Source organism: Canis lupus, chromosome 3 (genome assembly GCF_048164855.1).
Source record: "Canis lupus baileyi chromosome 3, mCanLup2.hap1, whole genome shotgun sequence".
Taxonomy (NCBI): domain Eukaryota; kingdom Metazoa; phylum Chordata; class Mammalia; order Carnivora; family Canidae; genus Canis; species Canis lupus.
The window spans coordinates 86191422-86213265 of record NC_132840.1 but is presented as its reverse complement, the minus strand read 5'-3'; the positions used below and the strand labels follow the sequence as shown (position 1 = coordinate 86213265).

Below are 21844 nucleotides of genomic sequence, written 5' to 3'. Positions count from 1 at the left end.
CATCACTTTTATGCCAGGCAAAGTCCTCTATGTTAGACAAAGTCTTAGGTGCTGGGAATATAAGGTAAACATGTGGACACTGTCCCTCTGGAGGTCTGATGCAGTTTTTGTTTGTGTAAAGAGTTCTTCAGCAGGAAGAAACATTTCTGGAGCCCCTGTAAAGAAGTAATTGACAAGTAGAAAGTAGAAATCTCTCTCAGGCATTTCCAGCTACAGTGATCATATTTGTGTTAGACATGTTGCTGTTCCCATTCGCGAACGCAGAGGCCATGGCTCCTTCCAAAAGAACAAGGAAAGGGGGCATGCTATTTGATGTCTAGGATCCAAGTAACACATAACGTCTAAGTCCTATTCTTTCCATTGATCTATTTTCCCATTCATTTGCCAATACCACACTGTCTTAATGACTGTAGCTTTATAATTAAGTCTTGAAGTTCAGTAGTGTCAGTCCTCCAACTTTGGTCTTTTCTTTTGGTATTGCCTCAGCTATTCTTTTACTTCTTCATATAAACTCTAGAATCCATTTGTTGGTATCTACAAAATAACTTGCTGGGAATTTGACTGGGAATGCACTAAATCTATAGATTGAGGTGGGAAAAACTAATATATTGTCAATATTGCCTTCCTATCTATGAACATGGAATGCATCCTGGTTTGTTTAAGTTCTTTGATCTTGGTCATCACATTTTGTAGCTTGTCTCATAGAGATCTTGCACATATTTTGTCAGATTTATGCCAAGGATTTCATTTGGGGGAATACTAATATAAATAGTATCCACTTGTTCTTTGCTTCTACATAGGAAAACAACCTAAGTTCTGACACCAAATGATTTCTTCACTGAAGTTCTAGAGTCAAACATGTAGATGCTTACTTCACTTGCCATTTGAAGCGTAAGAGAGAGATGGTATTGTGGGTGCCCTGCCACTCACCACCATTTAAAACACTGTATAACAATAAATACGGTAGATACAGGCAGGCCCTTATAATAATTAGGTTATAATCCTGGTATTCAGCTCCTAAATTGAAAAACTGAGTTCTAATTCATAGCAATTAATAAAAAATATTATAATGGAAGTTAGTATTTTAAAATTTATCAAGCTGCTACTATGTGCAACTTACCTAATCATGATGACAAGACAAATATTTTCTTCATTTTACACATGAGGAAACTAAGCCTCAAAGTGGTTCACTGATTTGCCTAAAGTCACACTGCTGATAAGCAACAGTGTCAGAATTTGTCCCTGGTGTCTTCTGGTTCTAAATTCCAGAGTCTTTCCACTATGACTCAGAATTTTCCAGTGATTCGGGAATAGTGGTGGGTGTTGGTCCAGCTTCCAACATCAGATGTATTCCTTTTTCTGCTCCCCTTTAACATGGAGAAACAAGAATCCTAAATCTTGGCTTTGCTAATGATTGCACATTCATACCCACTGAGTGACAGAAATGTATCTTGGAGAATTAGAATTTAATAATCCCACAAGTCAGCACATTAATGCCCAGAGACAAAAATAAAATGTATGACTGTCTAAATATGCTTAAGGTTATTCTGAATACATTTGAGAGGATTTGAAGAACTAAAGTCCTTTGCTATCAGCACTTTTGACTGAGTCTAGTGAATATCCTTCATTTCCACATTCTCATCTTCAGCTACATCCGGCTTCTCCTGTGTCTAGTTCTCTCCCATTGCCTGGCTTGCAAATTCAACAACAACAACAACAACAACAGCAACAACAACAAAACAAAAAACGATTCCATTAAAAAAATACCCTAATGCACATATTCCATTAAGAAAAATGAGAAAAAATAACCATGAAATATAGGCTGACATATACATTTTATTTATTTTTTAAATTTTATTTATTTATTTGAGAGAGAGAGAGAGAGCATGGGGAAGGGGGAGAAGGAAGAGAAAGAAGTAGAGATGAGGAAGGGCTCCATCCTGCGACCTAAGCTAAAGGCAAATGCTTAACCAACTGAGCCATCTAGGTATCCTTGAAATGTACATTTTAAACAAAGAAAGCCTCCAATCTAGATACGTGTAACTAAAAAAATGAATCCCCTCCAATCTAAATAAATGAAACCTTTTTCTTCTTAAATACTGGACATGGAAGACTCAAGCTTATTTATCTGATGAACCGAAGGGCAATACTAACTAACATTTGCTGGATGCCTTGACCATGTGTCAAGAATTGTGCTAGATACTTCCACAAATATGAACTAAGTAAGTCCTGGTCACTACAGTGGGACTAGTTATTACCTGTTTCCTATACCAGTAAGGAAAACTGGGTGCTCCAGTGACATGCTCAGGGTAATATAGCTGGCAAATGGTGAATTGACATCTGACTCAAAGTCTAAAGTCAAGTCTGTTTCCTTCTCTCAAGACATCAGCAGGTTAATTAGATCACCTATTGGCAGAAGAAAAGATTCCAGAGGCTGGCGAAGATGAGAACACAGGACACTTTGTTCTCAAATATTAACAGCTAAATAGTTTTATTACAGGCTGCCAACCAATCCTTACTTCCTGTCCTATAAGTTGGAGAGAGAGGGGATAGAGAAGCCACCTCAATATAAAAAGGTTTCAGAGAGAAAGGAGCGATGCCTAGGATCCCAGGACCAATTATTCATCTTTGATCAATATCCCCAATTTTTTTGTGCCACAGGGCCTTGTAGTCTTAAGTTAATATGAAATAAGAAATGCCCTCAGGTGTGCTAAAGAAGGTAAAAGCTCTTTTACTGCAAAATGTCTCCCAAAAGGGTCCACTTCTTGGTACATGTAACTCTCATTAGTCCTTCCTGTGAGTTGAATCTTTGGAGGTGCCCAGTCGGCCTCTGGTCTGTTAGACTATTTCATCTCACCCCTGAGCTCCGTATTGGCTGACTCATGGAAGTAATCCAGAAGTAGCAGTAGTGATGTACAGTCCTTCAGAAATATCCTTCTTCCCACTCCACCTCCATTCTAATCATCCATTTTTTCAGACTGGTAAATTGAGGCACAGAAATAATAAGGAATCCCTAACATTTGAATTATTATATATATATAAATATATATATAATATATACATATATATATAATTACATTCATGTGATTGCTTTAAGTGATCCTCATGAAAAAAAAACTGTTAGGTAAATATGGCAGATATTTTTGTCATTTACAGATGAGAAAACTAATCACGTGATTCACTTGGTCACACATGCAGCATGAGGGCATGACCGACTTGCACTGCTCATGCTTCTCCCCCAACTTCAGCCACTGATATGTGCTGTGCTCCCCCAAACCCCAGGCTGATGTGTGCCTCTGCTCTCCCCATGCCCACCTTGACACATGCCTCTGCTCCCCACACTCCTGTGGCTGATGTGTGCTGTGCTCCCTTTGGTTCAGGCCCCCTTTGGGACTCCCTGCCCCCAAGGTCGCCAGCTCTATCTGGCCCCTCAGTTCTATTTCCTCTGACAGCCTCGAGTAAGGCTTCTTTGCTCTACATCCCCTCGTCTCAGGTCCTTCTCACTTCAGTCCACCTGGATTCAGAGATGACAAATAGAGGAATATAGACAGGAATCTGTGATTAAAACTTATGAGGGACCTTCCCAGAGTCATGCACAGACTGAGAATTTGACAAACATTAATGAACAAAACAAAGACCCTGCTTTCAAGGAGTTTTTATGCAAGCAGGGAGAAACAGACAGCAAACAAAATAAATCAGTAAAATTGCATAAAATAGTAGAAGGCGATGATAGCTATAAAAAAAGGAAAAACTAGGGCAGGGTAAGAAAAAGGGAGATGGGGTGGGGGTGGGAAGCAGGGTAGGGGGTGGGGGCAGACTACTCTGTCATCGGTGGGGGTGGGCCTGCGGGAGAAGGGGAGGTGTGAGTGAAGTCCTGAAGGAGCAGGAGGCAGGAACCAGGAACGGGGGGGGGGGGGGGGGGGGGAGTGTCAGTGGGAAGTGTCCCAGGTTGAGGCACTAGCTAGAGGAGGGAGCAAGGAGACCAGGATTGCTACTGTACCCTCTGAATGTCCTTGGTCAAAATAACCACCAGGTACAGGGCAAGTCTTGAAAAATGGGGCTCAAGAGAGTAACGTTTAAGAGAACAAAAAACAAGTCAGAAAAGTGAAGAACAGAAAATTGAGGTTCTGCGTAGGTCGAGTGCTGCTAAGGAGGAGCCCCCTCATTCTGTACCAGAAGGGGAGATGCCAAATGGGGATGGTGATGAGCAGAGAACACAGAAAAGATACACACACTTGGCTTCCTTTCAGGGTCCACCTTGCCTAGTCAGATGGGTGTGAACTGGACTAGGCTAAAGGGTATTCAGATAGCTGGCAAAATATCATTGCTGCGTGTGTCAGTGAGGATGGTTCTGGAAGAGAATAGCACTTGAACGGTAGGCTACGTAAAGAACCTCCATCCTCACCACCTCAGCCAGGCATCATCCAATCCAATGAGCACCAGAACCGAATAAAAAAGGCAGAAGAAGGGCCGAATTCTCTCTCTTCTTGAATAGGATGTCCCTCTTCTCCTGCTCTCAGACATTAGAGCTCTTGGTTCTAAGGCCTTCAGATTTGGTCTCAAATATATACCACCGGCTTTCCTGGGTCTCCGGCTAGTGGATAGCAGATCATGGCATACTTCAGCCTCTGTAATATCATGACCCAATTCGTAGACTATCGCATCTCACACATCCCTGCATGTCCTATCGGTTCTGTTTCCTTGGAGAACGCTCACTAATACTGTGAGCTTCCTTTGGAGTCAATATCCTATGCTGGGAAACTGCCTGAAATTAGTCTCAACACAGGAAATTGTGCCAGGGTTGCCAGGGATGACTAAAACCATGGTGGCATCAAGCATGGCCAGAGTAGAAGCAAGTGCTGATTGAACCCTGACCACAAGGCAGCCCTATGCTGAACACTACACACATGCACTCACTCATTCCTTTAAGAAGACCTATGGGGCAAGTCCTAATATCATCCCCTCCTTTCACAGTTAAGAAAAGCAAGCCTCAGAGAAGTGAGGGGACCCAAGGAGGAGCTGGATTTCAAATCTTTTGATTCATTTGTTGACAGGATGAGCACTGGGTGTTATTCTATATGTTGGCAGATTGAACACTTTTTGTATATATTTTATTGGAATTCAATTTGCCAACATATACTATAACACCCAGGGCTCATCCCGTCAAGTGCCCCCCTCAGTGCCCGTCACCCGGTCACCCCGAGTGCCACGTGGTCCTCAGGACAATAACAATTGCCAAATCACGCAACTAACTCTCTTCTCCTCACAGGGAGAAATCTTCACTCCATATTAAACACTGAGCCAGCGAAGGCATCTTGGAAGCATAGTTGGCCAAGGAATGCATGAGACAGTAAACGAGGTCAAGAGAGGTAGATGGATCGAAATCACCCTTTACACTCAGGGAAAACAAATTCACATTGCCTCCAGTCATGCACATTTGAACAGGATGCCTCAGAATCCCTAATGCAGGACGAGAATTCAGAGGGACCTGGAATCCAAGAAGAGCAACACATGCCAGAGGCGAGCTCCACTTCTTCACTGACACCATCATTCACGCAGGTAGAAAATCACTTCCCCTAGCCCCATGCATGTGCACACATGCACATTATGATATTCTGTTTGCAGATCTGCCTATTTACATAGTTAATTCGGGATCTGTTTGCAAGCACAAATTAGTTTGGTACAATTACTTTGTGCACGGACATAGAGTTATCCGCTTGAGCAGTTTAACAGCATGCAAATGGCTGCATCGTAGCATATGGCTGCCTATATATAATCACAATATTACCTGAACATATTAGTTACATAACAGTTACATTATAATTAGGGCTGCTTTTAAGCTATTCAAAAGAAAAAAATATTTTAATTAAATCAGCAAGGTGTTTTAAGTGGAGAGAAGTGAGAGACAGCGCTTATGATTCCCAGCATTCCGTCAACTGAAATGTGACGTGTGCGCCAGCACCTCTCTGGCTTCCATGTGGGGAGGAGCTTTTCTGGTAAAGCACTGAATATCATCTTCCTGTGACCTCACACCCAAAGAAGCCAAACTGGTCACAGGCTCGCCTGCGGGTCAACTTCAATCACAGAGTCACAGGCCACTGTCAGAGCTGGGAAAGACTCCACTGTTTCTGGTCCACATGACCATCATCCAGAAGAGCCAACTGAGGCCTGTGCAGGCAGGGGAGCAGACTCAGAATCACACAGTTTAGTGGAAGAAAAGGAAACCAGAACCCAGATTTCCTGCATTATGATGCTCCCTCTAGAATACCGTCCACATCACGACATGGCTATCATGCTTTGGAAGGGTGACAGAAATACCCCATTCACCCCATTTCTCCCAAATTAGGAATCCACACATATTAGACACTCAGACAATGAAGCGGCCTCACACATGTTGATTGATAAGTGATCAAAATAAGGGGTTAAAGAACTTATGACAAGTTATTCAAGCAAATATGTGGTAATATTCAAATTTTGTTGCATCATATCTAGTACTTGTGCTTTTAAAAGAATGTTGCCCTCAAATGAGAGAAATTAATTTAAGTGTATTAGAATGGAAGGAGCCAAGCTTTGTCATTTGAGTTCCAAACATATCATTCACCTAGTGACATTTGGCAGGTTACTGAAACTTCCCATGATTTCTCTATGATACTGAATTACACACTTAAATGCCTCCTCTTCTTTTCATTATGAAAAGGAACGTTTCATCCAATAGGCACTGCATTACCATGAGCTTCAAATTACAAAAGGCAGTGACATAGTCTTAAGGTTGATATTCCCATCTCATCGCTGGGTGATATGGGTCAGAATATTCCTTACACCCAATTTCCCCCATGCTGCCAAGTACAATATTGTCACCATCCTCTCTTAGGGAGAAAATGTGAACTTGGAGCCTAGGGGAGGAAAGCCACAGGATGCTGTTATTATCAACAGGCCAATTGAGAAGAACAAATAGTATCTCAGCATAATCAACATCTTATCCCGAATCGTTTCTGTCCTTCCTCCCTAGTACACCATTTAACACCCCATGCAGAGGAGACTAAACATCGGTGGTTGTGTAAGACAAGAAGCAGACCACAGTGAACAGGATAAGAGATCACTGGTGTCCATCAGGAACAAATGACCATGTAATAACTCTGTAATTACATGGTAACTAGAACTGATTGAGCCTGTAAATTATATCCTTGTCACCTCCGGGTAATGATGCAGCTCTATCTCCCATCTACAGAAAGCAGCAGCACATGGCCCACAGTCACTGAGAGATAAGGAAATTCTTGGCTGATAAAGCAGATCTGCTGCTGCTGATAGGTGATCGAGAGACACGCTAAAATCTGGGAGTTAATGATTTTCCAGTTGAGGCATCACTGCCTCACCATCCATAGCAAGACATCTATTACCCAGCCAGTGTTCTCCACCCTTAATCGGAGGGATCAATTAAAGTCCCCAGAATCAGAGATGAAAGGAACAGGCTCCCCAACACACACACATACACACATACATGCAACTGCTCCACATGTGCATGGGTACACGTACACACCAACGGCTAATCTACACTCCCACAGCCACTTGATCTGCAGACCTATGAAACATCACTGTTGTAGCATTTCACCAAATATTTTAATACTAGGAAGAATATTGTCTCTTTTTTATGCAACATTCTCTCTGGGACCATTATGCAGAGGCATTAAGAAATTTCGTGTGGTAGATTATTCAGCAAATATTGTTTGACAGCCAACTGTGCACATAGCATTCTGCTAGGTGTAAAAGAGGAAACAAAGAAGCATAATACTCAATTCTCTCCCTCAAGGATCTGAGTCCACTTACACAAATAATATAAATACATAAGAAGTTAAATTATAATGCCATGAGGCAGTATGTAATTAACTGCCAAATGACTGCCACAGACCACAAGAGCTACAGAAGTACAGAAAAGAGGGAACTCACTTTGGGATGGTGTAAGCATAAATATGGCTTCTTACAGATTCAAACACAGACCTAAAAAAGCTGAAATATCAAGTTCATTGAGGTCTGTTAGAAAGAGACATTTCAAATTTCTCTCTGTCCATAGTGCTCTCTTTTCTCCAAAAGCAAATTAACACAAAAGTAACAACAAAAATAGATATTTTTCATTAATGAAAAACAGAAACGTTGGGAGGAAAAACATCGGAAATATGAGCATAAACAAGTTTCACTGTATATAGCCAAGGTGCTAGGAGATTAATTTATGCTAATAAGTTCAATATCCCTTTAGCATGTGGGTGTTTATACCTTAGGTATGCATGTTGATACTCTGTCCACAGAACCAGGAATGTATTCTGATCAATGCAGGGACTTAGCAACTAGACTAGGACCTGCAGAATTATAATCATCCAGTTAAGAATGTACAAAAGCCTTAATCAAGGCCCCTATCCATGTGCAATAAACAAGGGACACATCCATGGGGATCAATGTACTTCTCTGAGATCCTGAAGAGAGATAAAGAGCCTATGAATCTCTCCTGGTTCTTCTGCCCCTAAACTCTCAACTTTCTGTTATTTATAATTAGGTGTTAAGAGAACACCAACATGATGAGAGTTATTATACAGCTATTGCTGAGGGCTAATCGAAATGGCCTCTTGAGTTTTATCTAGATTTAACGTAAACCCATTTGCCATAGTCCCATCACCCACTTGAGCAAGCTTTTCACTGGCTGACCTTCCAGCCACAGATCTCCAGCGATATGTACCCTGCAAATGTTCTTCGCTGAGGTGTGAGGTACACAAACCCACTTGGTACAGTTCTTAAAGTTTGTGACCTTAAAGTTCAGGACCCTCCACAGATCTTGGAGATGCAAAACTGAGACCCATAGTGCCTACTGGTAGCAATCTCGGGATGAGAATAAGGGCATCGGATAGACGGTCAGCATTTATCCATGGAAGAAATATAAAAATATACCATGTAGCCTCCAAAACCAGAGGGAGTTAGCACTTCTCCAGACCCTTAAGAATTTGAAACATCTCCATTATACTTTTCTCATTCTGGAATAAATTAGCGCTATCCCAAAGAAAACATCCTCTACAATCACCAGAATTCAAGCAAGGTTAAAATGAGTCATACATTTCGATAATGCTTCACTGGGGGTGGGGGAGAAGGCCAAGTAAACTATGCCCTTTGTAATGTTACTTATCTCTGGGTCATCATCTCCTTGCTGAAAAATAAAAGGATTAAATGAGATGATCCTTAAGGTCCTTCCTAGATTGAATAGTCTATGACCTAGAAAGGCTGTAATGATCAGTTCTTCAAAAGCTAATGAAGAATAATCACATCTTCAATCTCAGGATGTAGATAAAGAAAAAGAGACTCATGTTTTAACCAACCATTAAGTCTATAAAACAATTCTATAATCTTGGCTCCTAACCTATCTCTGACTCATAAAACAATTTCTCTCCAAGAACAAAGTAAAACCCTATACTGGGACAAATCATGGTTGATCCACAGAGGCCTTTGTTTTATTGCACATTTAGGAACTGTACTCACAACATGATGACGGGACCTATCTTCACATGCTGGATCCCCATGACACATTTCTACAAGAAAGTAACAGCTCAGGGGAACATCAAACTGATTGTCAGTCAGTGGGTCTTCATTTGGCTTCAGAAGACAGTTCTTCTGTTAGTCAGAACTCAATGGCAATGACAAAATGGGACTTCTCTGTACACCTGCAATTCCCATTTTATTTACAGTGGCCACAGGATCAATATCTTCTCCCCTGGAAATAAAGCTTTCTACTTTGCATTGGAATTTATCTTCAATAGCTGCTGGAAATCATTATCACACAATAATGTTCTATTCACTACTCATGTAATCTCTTCAGCTAGGCAGATTGCCAGGCATTTGACTGCCTGACACCAAGTCCATTTGGTGCACGACAAAAATAAAACCTTGCATTGCCTGGAAATAACATGAGACACACTCATCATCTAGCTAGGGATGACTGGGCTACTTTCTTTTTCTGAGGAGATGTCAGAATTCATGTAAATCATCCAGTGCTTTTGCGTACAGTCACGAGCACACTCTCATTATATGCATATAGTGGGCATGAAGAAAAAGCTTGTGAATGGACCAAAGTTATTATGAATCCCAGAGGTGAAGTTATGAAGTCTAGAAAACTGGGCCTTGCTTATCTTTAGTTGGATTCATTTATCCAAACGTCATTTCTGTTAAATTCAAAAACATTTACTGAGATCCTACCAAGTGCAAAGTACTGTTCTTGGTACCTGAAGCACACTGAGGAATACAGCATTATTCCCTGGAGATGTCTGACTTAGAAAGTTGGGCAGAAAGATGTGCCCATAATTAGGCAACATCTGATGAGACATGTGAATAGGATGTTGGTGGGCTATCAAGAAGGGAGACTGTATCCCAGTTATAAACTCAGAAGAGCCTTTTTAGAGGACTTGCTATTTTAATCAAATGTCTTAAGGCAGAGTAACTAAAAACAAAGGAAAAGATGGTTTAGAGGACATTCTCCTGTGGGAGCACCACAAGTCAGTTCAGAGGTGAATGGGTGTTGGCATGGGGACTGATGAGTATGATATCTATGGAAAGACCTGAGTCACTAGAGCTTATAGGCAGAGATGGCCTCTACGTCTTCAATCACCAGGGCATGTTTCCTTTTGGATATGCTGAGACTGAGGTCCCTCCTGGACACTGACTTGGATGTATGCAACATGTAGAAGGAAATAATTTGATTACATTCAAATAAGGGATCAAAATCAAATGGCAATAAGGTAGCCCCTACATCAACGACAGTGAAAATCCAGGAAATAGAGGAGGTTTTCCATGGAGAAGACTAATAGCTTTGGGTGGTTGACAAAACCGGTGTTACAGGGGCAAGCATGGGAGGGGGGGGAGAACACAGGACACAAAGCCGGAGCAGCCAAAGCAGCACAAGGAAAACCAGTTGAGGCAGCACTGCAGAAGCCAGAAGCCAGAAGCCAGAAGCCAGAGGGGCAGGGCTTCAGGAAGGGGAGAGCCAGGCGGCAGCAATTTGAATGCAGCAATAAAAGAAACATACTTGAATGCACTTTGGATTTGTGCAGAGTTTGGAGTCTTTGGTCAGGGCAGTTTTTTTAATAGATACAGCAGTACAGAATACAGATTCCAGTTGATTAAGGAATGAATAGAAATGAGGGAGTAAATTACTATTCAAAAATGTCAATTAAGAATGAAAAAAGGGACAGAGAAGGAGCGAGAGAGGGAGCAGAGGGCTTGGGCATGTTATGTTTTGTAGGAAAAGCTAGTAGAGAAGGGAGGATTTAGACTCCCACCCACAAGAGATTATGTAACAGAGTCTGACTCTGAGTGAAATATTATTTTCATCATCCAAGAAAAATACAAGTATGAATCTTTTACAAACTTTTATTTAACCCCATCTCCATCCTGGACCTCTCTCCTGAGCCCTAGGCTCATATAGGCAATTGCCTACTTTGTATCTCCACTTGAAAGCCTAATGGACATCTCAAATCTTAATGATCAAAACAGAACTCCAGATTCTCTGCCTATAACCCTCAAACTTGCTTTCTGGCCAGTCTTCTGGCTCATGGCTCCAGGTCCTCCAACCAAAAGCCTTGGAGTCCCTGACCACTAGCTTTCACACCCAGCATCCAATCCCCTAGCCAATCCTGATGCCTCTACCAAACAAACTCAAACTCTTTCATAAACTCAGAAAATGACTATTTCACTTCATCTTCACTTTTATATGATGGTCAAAGCTACCATCACCTCTCATCTGCCACATGGTAACATTCTCTCTGCTGTTCTTCTTACATCTACTGGACCCTTACATCTATTCTCCTCATGTTCCCAGAGTTACTCATTGAAAATGATCAGAGTATGGGAGATCCCTGAGTGGCTCAGGGGTTTAGCACCTGCTTTTGGCCCAGGGCGTGATCCTGGAGTCCTAGGATCAAGTCCCAGAATCAAGTCCGGCATAGGGCTCCCTGTATGGAGCCTGCTTCTCCCTCTGCCTGTGTCTCTGCCTCTCTGTCTCTGTGTATCTCATGAATAAATAAGCAAAATCTTTTAAAAAAAGAAAATGATCAGAGTTACCCATTGAAAATAAAAGTCAAAACAAGTCGGTCCTTGGCTCAATGTTCATTAATGACTTACCTTCACATAAAGAGCAAAAGTTAAAGACTTTTAATGGTTTACAGACCCTTCCCTTATTGTGTTAGATTGAGTTGCTATGCACAGTTCTTTACTCTTTTCCTCTCCCACCATGGGCAGGGTGGATCCTCCCACCTCTCAACTTTGGGCTTGGCCATATTACTTGCTTTGGTGTCTGGGATGCTAGTAGACAGGATGTGAGCAGGCTTGAGGCTTGCAAAGTGCATGGGTGATTAGGCTTTCCTCTTGCCCTCTGCTGTTCTGCCTGGAGAACAGATATGGAGATAGGGGACCAGTTCTGATTTTTCAGCCTGGGTCTTAGATGAACATGTGTAGAAGAGGCCTGAGCCTAATTTACAATCTACAGCCAACACAGCCAAACCACAAATTCAAAAGTGCAAAAAAAATATGCTATTGTTGTACACCCCTGAGTCATATCTGTAGCACTTCCATGGCAATAGCTGACTAATTCAATTATCTAGCCTCCTACAACCTCAGTTTTCATCTCTTTCTCTTTCCCTACCCCCCTCCTTCTGCCCAAGTCATTTTTGCCTTGTATTTTTCTGATCCCAAACATAAACTCCTACCTCAGGGCCTTTGTACATGTTGCTCTTGTTCCCTACTCCACAATATCCCAATGGTTTCATTTTGTACTTCCTTCAGGCTCTCCTCAAATACCTTAATGAAAAGATTTTCCATGACTACTACCTTCAGCCTTCCTATCCCTTGCCATGGTTTATATTTCTCCACAGCACTTCATGACATATTATTTATTTATTTATTTATTTATTTATTTATTTATTTATTAGCCTATAGGCCAAAGCTTCTAATTTACTTTCGTACATATAATCTGCTTAGCAATTAAACACACATAAATTAGGTTCCCCTGCTGATTTTCAATTCTCCCTGTCCTTCAGAGCAATTTTTTTTCCGACTGTTGTGTGTGCACCAGGAAACAATAAGTGAGATGATTTTGGTAGATAAATGGACAGATTTTATAAAAATAAAATATATTTAATTTTATTCGAGAATGAGCAGATAGGCTGGAGGCTTTAAAAGTAATTCGTGAAAGGAGGAGGTAAAGATAAGCATTGGGAATCAAGGCAAGTAGTGTGCTTAGGTGCAAACGATCCCAGTCACCTCCAGAGCCCTTGAGAGCTGCTCTGAATTTCAACAGAGTTGCTCTGTGACTGATGTTTACAATAATGACCCGAGTAACAAAATAAGATAAATGATATTCTCTGTGCTTTGCTCAATAAGACAGAACAATAATATATTTTAGAAAAAGAACTCTATCAAAAAGGATTGTAATGTTTTAAGTTCAATTTAAAGGATGATAGCTCAGTTATATGACAAATTCATTCATGTGGAACACTGCTGGTACCTCATAAATAAGACTTTCCTATATAAACATAAGGATTTATAATGAATTTGCTGATTATTCTTTCCCCATGAATAATAGGCAGAATTGATTTTATACCCACTCCTCTTCTCTGACCCACCTCCCCCCACCCTTATATGATTTTCTTCTTCTTCTCTTAAAAAGGCCGCTTGTAACAAATAGTGGTAGCTCTAAGTTAACATATACTCCATTTCACATCATCTCAGCACTAAGGGCCCATATGATTATTTTTATGCCTGATGGACTACACAGACTGAATCTGTTAAGTGATAATTATTGGATTAAACAGAACTTCTAGTTTCCAGATTGGCATGAGAGTGAAGTCATTACTCCCATCACGCAAGAAAAATGCTGAGCAAACTGAAAATCAAAAACTCTTCTTGGATCCAGCAGAGAACTGAGGCCACAAAGCAAACCACTGCCCTCCAAAACCGAAGAGATAGACAGGTGAATCTGATACATACAGACAGTCATACCTTATGGGAGGGGAAGCCCACAGCAAGCAGCTCTGTGGGAACCGTACTGGGATAGGAACAGCTGAGCAAACTGAAAATCAAAAACTCTTCTTGGATCCAGCAGAGAACTGAGGCCACAAAGCAAACCACTGCCCTCCAAAACCGAAGAGATAGACAGGTGAATCTGATACATACAGACAGTCATACCTTATGGGAGGGGAAGCCCACAGCAAGCAGCTCTGTGGGAACCGTACTGGGATAGGAACAGGAGCCATCAGAGGTACAGGGTGGACACTTCTGAGAGGTACACACTCCAGGGATTCCAGTCTTCCACATGCCCACACACACACTTGTAAATATCCCCTCCAGGAGTCCTACCAGATTCCCTTAGTGATGATCAGAGGAAAATCCCCTTTTACTTCCAGGAGGGAAGAAGGAAAGCAGGCTTTTTGAAATACACTCAGAGCATTCTGTTCTTCTGATCTCAAGAGAAATTATTTTCACAGAGTCTAAACAACCTGGGGAATAAGAAATACTCAACTGCAGTCCTGCAACAGCCTTTCGACCTCACTTAAGGGGGAAAAGCAAAGTAAAACTGAGGTGCAATGGTATAGCTCCCAGTCCAGGAACACAGGCTTGCTGAAACATGGAGATTTAATCATAGGACTACAGAATGCTTCTCCTCCTCCCATGAGTTACCTTCATATTGAAAGGGTTTTTTATAGTAGTAACAGGGGAATACAACTGAAAGAATTATCCATCTCAGATGTTATTTAAGAAGTCTCTAGGGAAACCCAAAGACAACCAGGTGGGAAAAAAAAAGAAGAGCAGAAGTTGTAGCCTCTGACACCTACAGCTACAGCAAACAATAAACACTGTTTAACCCCTAGCTAGATAAATATAAAACCTTACACAAAAATACCAATTTACCTCAGTACCTTTTACGCTGTACATCCTGCATGGATTTCAACAAAAAAATTACAGCACATACAAAAAGACATAAAACACAGGTTGAAGAAATGGCAAACATCAGAACCAGACTCAGACACGGCAGAGACATTGGAATTATCAGACTGGGAATTTCAGACAGCCAATATTCTGAGGGCTCTGAAGATAAAAGTGGACAATACACAAGAGCAGAGGGGCAATGTAAGCAGAGAGATAGACTCTCTAAGAAAGAATAAAAAAGCAATTCTAGAGACCAAACCCACCACAACAGAAAGGAAGAATGTCATTGATGGGCTCATCAGTAGGCTGGATATGGTTAAGGAAAAATAAGTGAGTTGGAAGAAATGTCAACAGAAATTTCCAAAACTGAAATGGAAAAAGAGAACAAACAACCCCACAGGAACACAACATCTAAGAACTGTGAATGCCTATAAAAGGTGCAGCATATGCATAATGTGCATACCAGAGGGAGGAGAAAGAGAAAAAAATATGATAAATATTTGAACATAGAAATATTTGAATATATGACAGAGATTTTCCCAAATTAATGAAAGACACCAAACTACAGATCCAGAAGTTCAGAGGATATCAAGATGCGAGCCCAGAAAAGATTAAAAAAAAAAAAAAAAACTATACCTCAGCACATCATATTGAAACCACACAAAATCAAAGACAAAATCTGAAAAGAAGCTGGTAGGGGTAGGTGTGTGGCAGCACCATATACATAGAAGAGGGAGAGTAAGAATCACATCTGACTTCTGGAAAATTGAGAGCTTCTTTGTGCCCTAGGAGCTGCACTCTGTGGCTCCATGGACATCACCATGCCACAAAATGAATATATTGAGTTACACTGAAAGTGCTATGGATTAACATGAAGAAAAGAGAAAGAAGAGAGGTCAAGAGGCTCATGACCATTCAAAGAAGGCCAAAGAGATAATTGGTCTGAAAGCTAAGCTCTACCATAAACACCACCATACTGAGAAAATACAAATGAAAAAGACTCTCAGACGTGTGAAGAGAGAAACACCAAGCAAAAGAATGACAGAAAGACTCCACAGGGGGCAGTACCTGCATATCTACTGGACAGAAAGGCACAGTCCCGAGCTAATGTACTTTCCAATGAGATTAAATCAAAACAAAAAGAGAAAGCAGGAAAATGGGAAGTCCCTTTACCTGAAGTTCATGCCCAGGGAGAAACAGAAGTATTAAAGGTTATTCAAACATGAAAGAGAAAGAAGAGCACATGGGAGAGGGTGGTTTCCTAAATTGAAAGCCACCTTTTGCCTACCAATACTTGGTGTAGAAAAGGATCCCTCATCCCCATTATATACAATGTCAGGTGTTATTACCAAATATACTGTCCTTGTGGTGGATATGAGTGAGGTGGGCCTTGTGACACAAGGAGGCAAAGTTATTTGGGGAAAATATGGCCAGGTTACCAACAATCCTGAAAATGATGGAGGCCTCGATGCAGTCCTGCTGGTTTGACAGCAGTTTCAGATAAAGAACTTATAGTTACTGAACACTACACACCAGTCAGGAAAACCAGCATTAACTGGGGTGGTTCAGAATTCTACTAAATAGCCTGACGTATCAGCAGTCATCAAGAGAACTATTTATTCTATTGCAAAAAAAACAAAAACAAAAAGCAAAAAAACGAGACATTAAAATAGCCCGTTAAGAAAAAAAAAAAAAATCACAGCTGACTTCAGGAAACATGCCATCAAGAAGAGAGCAGGTTAAAAAATGTCAAGGGTTAAAGAATCACTAACCTAGAATACTGTATACAGCAAAATTATCCTTCTGAGTGAAAAAGAAATAAAAACTTCCTCAAAAACTGAGGGAATTGGTTTTCAGTAGACCTGTCTTGAAAAAATTTCAAAAAGTTCTTCAGAGAGAAGGGCAATGATGTAGGTCAGAGACTTGGAGCCACGTAAAGTGTTAATTGTTTTGTTTTTCCCCATTCTTACTTATTTAAGACATCTCTGTCAATCAGAGCCTCTGATCAGCATAAGGCAAGCAGCACTAACCCACTGAGTCGATGTAGTTATATCCTGAAGCAAAGAAACTTCACATTTCAGCCTCACCAAGGGAAAATGGGAGAGCCATCAGGATTTTGAAATGGTGGTGATAACTGGCAGGCCTAAAGGGGGTCAACAGTATGGACAATCTGGGATCTCCGTATTTTTTCCAAGGCTTTGGACTAAATTGAGAGAATTCTCAGGATGAGTTTATTTTCCAAGCTTTATTTGCATTTTCTACAAATAAATCAGGAATCTGGAGTGTGGACAGTCTAAGGAATCTGGACATCCAAGTCTTTATGACCAGGAACGGAGAGTCAGAATGAACATGAGTATGGGAAATGGTTTTGTCATTGCTAACTGAACATCATCAATTGATTTGTTTTTTTGTTTTTTATTTTTTTTCCCCTGATCTGCTTGGCCCAAACCAATCACATAATCCTCAGGACCATTTATTTCTTGAGAAATGAAGAGACACAATTCTCTTTTCTTATATCCCCTCCTCCAAACCGAAATCCAAGCTAAAACTGAACAAAATGAAACCACAGCAAAAATATTTGCCCTGTTCTCAACACCAATTGCTGCTGGTAATATCTGTGAATTGCCAGCACTGGAAGCTAGTTGTACTCACCAACACACCCTAGGATTTTCTGCAGCACATTTACAACCGTATGAAAGCAGATGGCAAAAGCACTGTAGATAAAAGACTGGCCGTAGAAGAGGGGGAAAAAAAGCCTGTAATGAAAATACTAAAAAGAATGGCTGAACACTATATTCTAGGCACTTCCTTAACCTAAAGAAGAGCTTCTGCAACATGATCCGGCGATGACCCAACAGTCAGGGACATTAAGTGGACCTCAGGATGGTTTACATACTTGACTATTTGCACTTCTGATGAATGACACTTTGTGGGGAGGTACAGAGCAATGGTCATTAAACAGCTGCTTAGCAAGACTTCCTGACAATGCAGGGCAAAATGTTAACCCAAAGGACACACTGAGCTCCCACTGCCGGGGAAATATATTACTAGTAGCAATATTATTGGTATTAGCAATAATTATAATAATTATAAGCATATACACAGCACTTTTGTATCTGCGAGATGCACTGCATTCATCATAATGATTAGCATTTGTACAGTACTTTGTATTTCCCAAACATCTTCTGCTCATTAATTAGATAATGCTGGCAACATCTGTGGGCAAGTGTTACTACTCCCGTTTTATAGACACAAGACAAAGAGAAATTAATCGACTTGCCCAAGGCCGCATGATGAGTCTGTGACAGAATCAGGATTCCATTTGTGAGTTCTCAAATTTCTATTTCGTCTTTGCTCCCTGCAAAGCTGGCTTGTTGCTTCCAGTTGAAGGGGAAAGGGCAGTGCTTAGGTTGTGAAATTTCCTCACTCCCATAGCCCAGGAGTTGCTAGGAAGTGCCACTGAATCCACGTGAAATCTATTTTCATGGAAAATTTCAGAGAGGAAAAGTATTCCTAAAAAATCATTCTGGGGCACTGGTTTCCATAACTGCCTCAGGTCAAACCCCAAAGCACTTCAATCAGAGTCTCCTGGGTGTGGCCCCAGCAATTAGCGCTTTTTCCAGTTCCCCAGGGGATCCCAGTGGGTGACCATGGTTGAGTTGAGAACTGCAGGTCTGGAGCAGAAGCTTGCAAAATTCAGGGAACATTAAAATTCCCTGGAGAGCTCATAAAGCATAGATTGCATGGCCCTGCTCCCCAAACTCCTGATACAGTGGGGTCCAAGATTTGCTTTTCTAACATCCTCCCACGTGATGCTGACTGCCACCCTTGTCCCAGGTCAACACTTCTAGAAGCACTGATCTATCTTCGATGCAGATAGAAGAATTATTAAATTGTTTCCAAGATCCATTCAAGCCCAGGCACTGAGACATTGATAACTGGACAGACTGATGTTAACGGTTATGGTTAACAGGGACTGACCAAATCCTGGCCACACAGGAAGGCTCCATCCTTCAGTTCCCCTTACAGAGAAGCTGAAAGCACATCACTGACCACTAGACAACAGAGCATGGAGAGAAATGTCCCTCCGTCCTGGCCATTCATCGTCCTGCTCCATCTCCTATGCCCTCCTGTGCTCGTTCCTCCAGCCTCCCATCCCTCACCTGTGGTGTGCAGGCTGTGGGACTTCCAAGACTGAGGTGGCTCATCAGGGAAAGAAGTCAGATCCAGGAGTTCTCAGTTAGCTGCAACCCATTCCAGGCAGTAAAGGGAGGAATAACTAACTGGATTGTATTTGGCCTTGAAGATCTCAGGGCTTATTTATTTCTGCAGTGCAGTGTAGCCTACCCTGATACCCAGCCCCATGGTGATCAGTGTACACAGTTGGGGGTTGCTCCTAACCTTCTGAAAGCATCAATTAAATTTGACGGACAAGGTGAGAAAGAGGCCTAAGGAAAATATTCAAAAGCAAGTGAGAGCCATGTGCCTCCATGTTTACACATGTGAGAGTCAGAAGTTGACCACTTCAGGGAATGTGCCGAATATACCCATCCCAGTATGAGTGTAGCCAGACTCTAGCTGCAGAGTCAGCTACTGGGAAAGTCTAAATGTATAAAGGAGAGGCACAGCTCTGGGCCTGCCCTACACAGGGCTCTTAAGACTTAATGGTCAGAAACAGAATGGCAGAACTGACCTATGCACCATGCTAGCAGGGAAGGGCCCAGCTTGGAGGTCTTCAGTAATATGAATAGATATAAAAATTTTTAGATCACAAAACAAATTCTATTATCCTCCCCACCGTGAGTCTTTTCCCTTTAATTCCAGCAACCGCATTGATGCAGTTCTCATCAGGAAAGATCCTAAGCAAACATGTGGCAGAGGGTTATATGTGTGAGTGGACCCTGAGAGTCCAGGAACCCATGAGTTGGATATCTGGGTAGAGTATACTGTTTCAAAACTACCAGGAGAGCCAGCCACGCTGGCTGTCTGTTCCTAGCTCAGTCAGTCCTCCAGGCGGGGACAACACCTTTGCCAGGGCTTCTGTCCCTCCTGCATGCCCAGCTGTAACCAGAGGGCCCAATTTCACAGCTGTTCAGTTTCAAATCGTACTTATATCTCCCAGCTGTAGTGCCATATTACTCGAGTTTGTTTGCCATCAGCTTTAATTAAGAGAGGTTTAATTTTCCAACATTATTTTGGTTCCTCCCTGGCCCAACACCCATGTCAAGAGATGCAATATTTTCTCCCCAGCCTTCACTATGGCATGTGCCCAGTAACATTGGGGATCCTTTCCCATAGCCTCCCATTGGGCATGACACACAGAGGTTGTAGCACATGGCTAGAGTCTATGGTTAATGAGTCTTCCCTGCACCACGTAGCCTTGCAAGGAGAGTAAAAATTTCCCTCTGTAAACCCAGGCCTCTTTTTTATTCTCTATAGTATTTTTTTTCAAGTCTTCCCACGAGCTTCACATGGAGCCAGCCTGAGGAACTCAAACTTGATTCCAATCTGATTATCCAACATGGCCCTATCAGCTGAGACAGCAACATTTATCACATTAATAGGAAGGATAGAAGAAAACTGGGATCCTATCCAACAGGAGCGTTTTTATCACATGTTGCACTGTCTTACAAATCCAATTATCACCAGCTGAAGGTCTTAACAGCCTTTGAATTGCAGCTTTCAAATCTTAAAGGACCACAATGCACATTTTCTTAGATTCTTTGAGCTACACATTAGTCAGTACAGTTCCAGGTATCCAGTCCACATGACAATTTCAGATATAAAGCTGCCTATGGGATGTTTGCCCTGAGTTTAAATAGTGAATTTAAGAGAAGCTTGGATTGGGGACTTCATTGACTTCATTCTACTCAAAAAATATAAGCCTCTAATTTTACTTCAGTGTCATAGCTAACATCTTGGAAGTGAAGTGTTGTGAGGCTCTGGGGTGAGATCATGGCAACTGTCAGAAACTGGGGGCAGTTGTCTTTTGCGGGGCCACATGAGATTAAAAGTTCACTTACAAATTTAGAGAGCTGTGATAACAAATATCATGTGGACGCTGAAGAAACATCACCCAAAGCTACAAATATAAAGGTCTGAGAACACTACTAAATAAAACCCGGCAAATTCCACTAGGGCAAAGAAATGAACTTGGAAATGCTCTATCCACCAAAAGATGGACTATGACATTGGACAAAATTGATAAAAAAAAAAAAACCACAACCATCTAAGTTATGTAAGAACTGACCAAAGGCATACAATAATTGGAGCAGCATATATTCTTATAAAAGTGCTGAACTTTATTTATTTATTTATTTATTTATTTATTTATTTATTTATTTATTTGTTTGTTTTTTAAGTGTTGAACTTTAGAAGAACTCAGGATCTCTGATGTTCTGACTCACCACCAGCCCAATCAATGTGGAAGTTCTCTCAGGATAGGGCAAGTTGTGAGGACCACTGCTATGATTTAAGGGGCTCATCTAAGCTAGAGCAGTGGGTGATGCTTGTATTGTTGATAGAAATGCCAATAGAGGAAAGGCTAGAGAGGAAAGCCAATGGCTCTACTAACATGGGGTTGGTCAGGATTGGGAAGCATATATCTACATGCTTATAGAGCAAAGAAAGCACTCATGTCACTCATAAAATCTTCCTTGACTCAGAGGCTGTGAACATGAGCCTAAAGGACACAAAGGACCCTGGTAGAAGGTAAAAATCAAAATATATCCAAAAATAGCCTGAACTTTGAATATGCTTCCCTATCCACACACTAATCTATCAGCAGAACACTTACTGGCTTGAAATGTTCAAGCATAGGATCCCTGGGTGGTGCAGCAGTTTAGTGCCTGTCTTTGGCCCAGGGCGCGATCCTGGAGACCCGGGATCGAAT

General features: G+C 41.5%; 1 protein-coding gene, 1 long non-coding RNA gene and 1 pseudogene across 8 annotated transcripts in view; 1 reads left to right on the top strand and 2 right to left on the bottom strand.

Annotated features, from left to right (window-relative positions):
- Nucleotides 1–1235, bottom strand: part of LOC140631260 (uncharacterized) — a 30706-nt gene extending 29471 nt beyond the window's left edge. The window contains exon 1 of the long non-coding RNA XR_012028900.1: nt 1121–1235. This is a non-coding gene — a long non-coding RNA (uncharacterized lncRNA). The remainder of the gene's footprint in view (nt 1–1120) is intronic.
- Nucleotides 1–21844, bottom strand: part of NTM (neurotrimin) — a 941158-nt gene that overhangs the window by 271015 nt on the left and 648299 nt on the right. The gene's annotated exons all lie outside the window — the stretch shown is intronic.
- Nucleotides 15774–16440, top strand: LOC140625702 (ribosome biogenesis protein NSA2 homolog pseudogene; annotated as a pseudogene).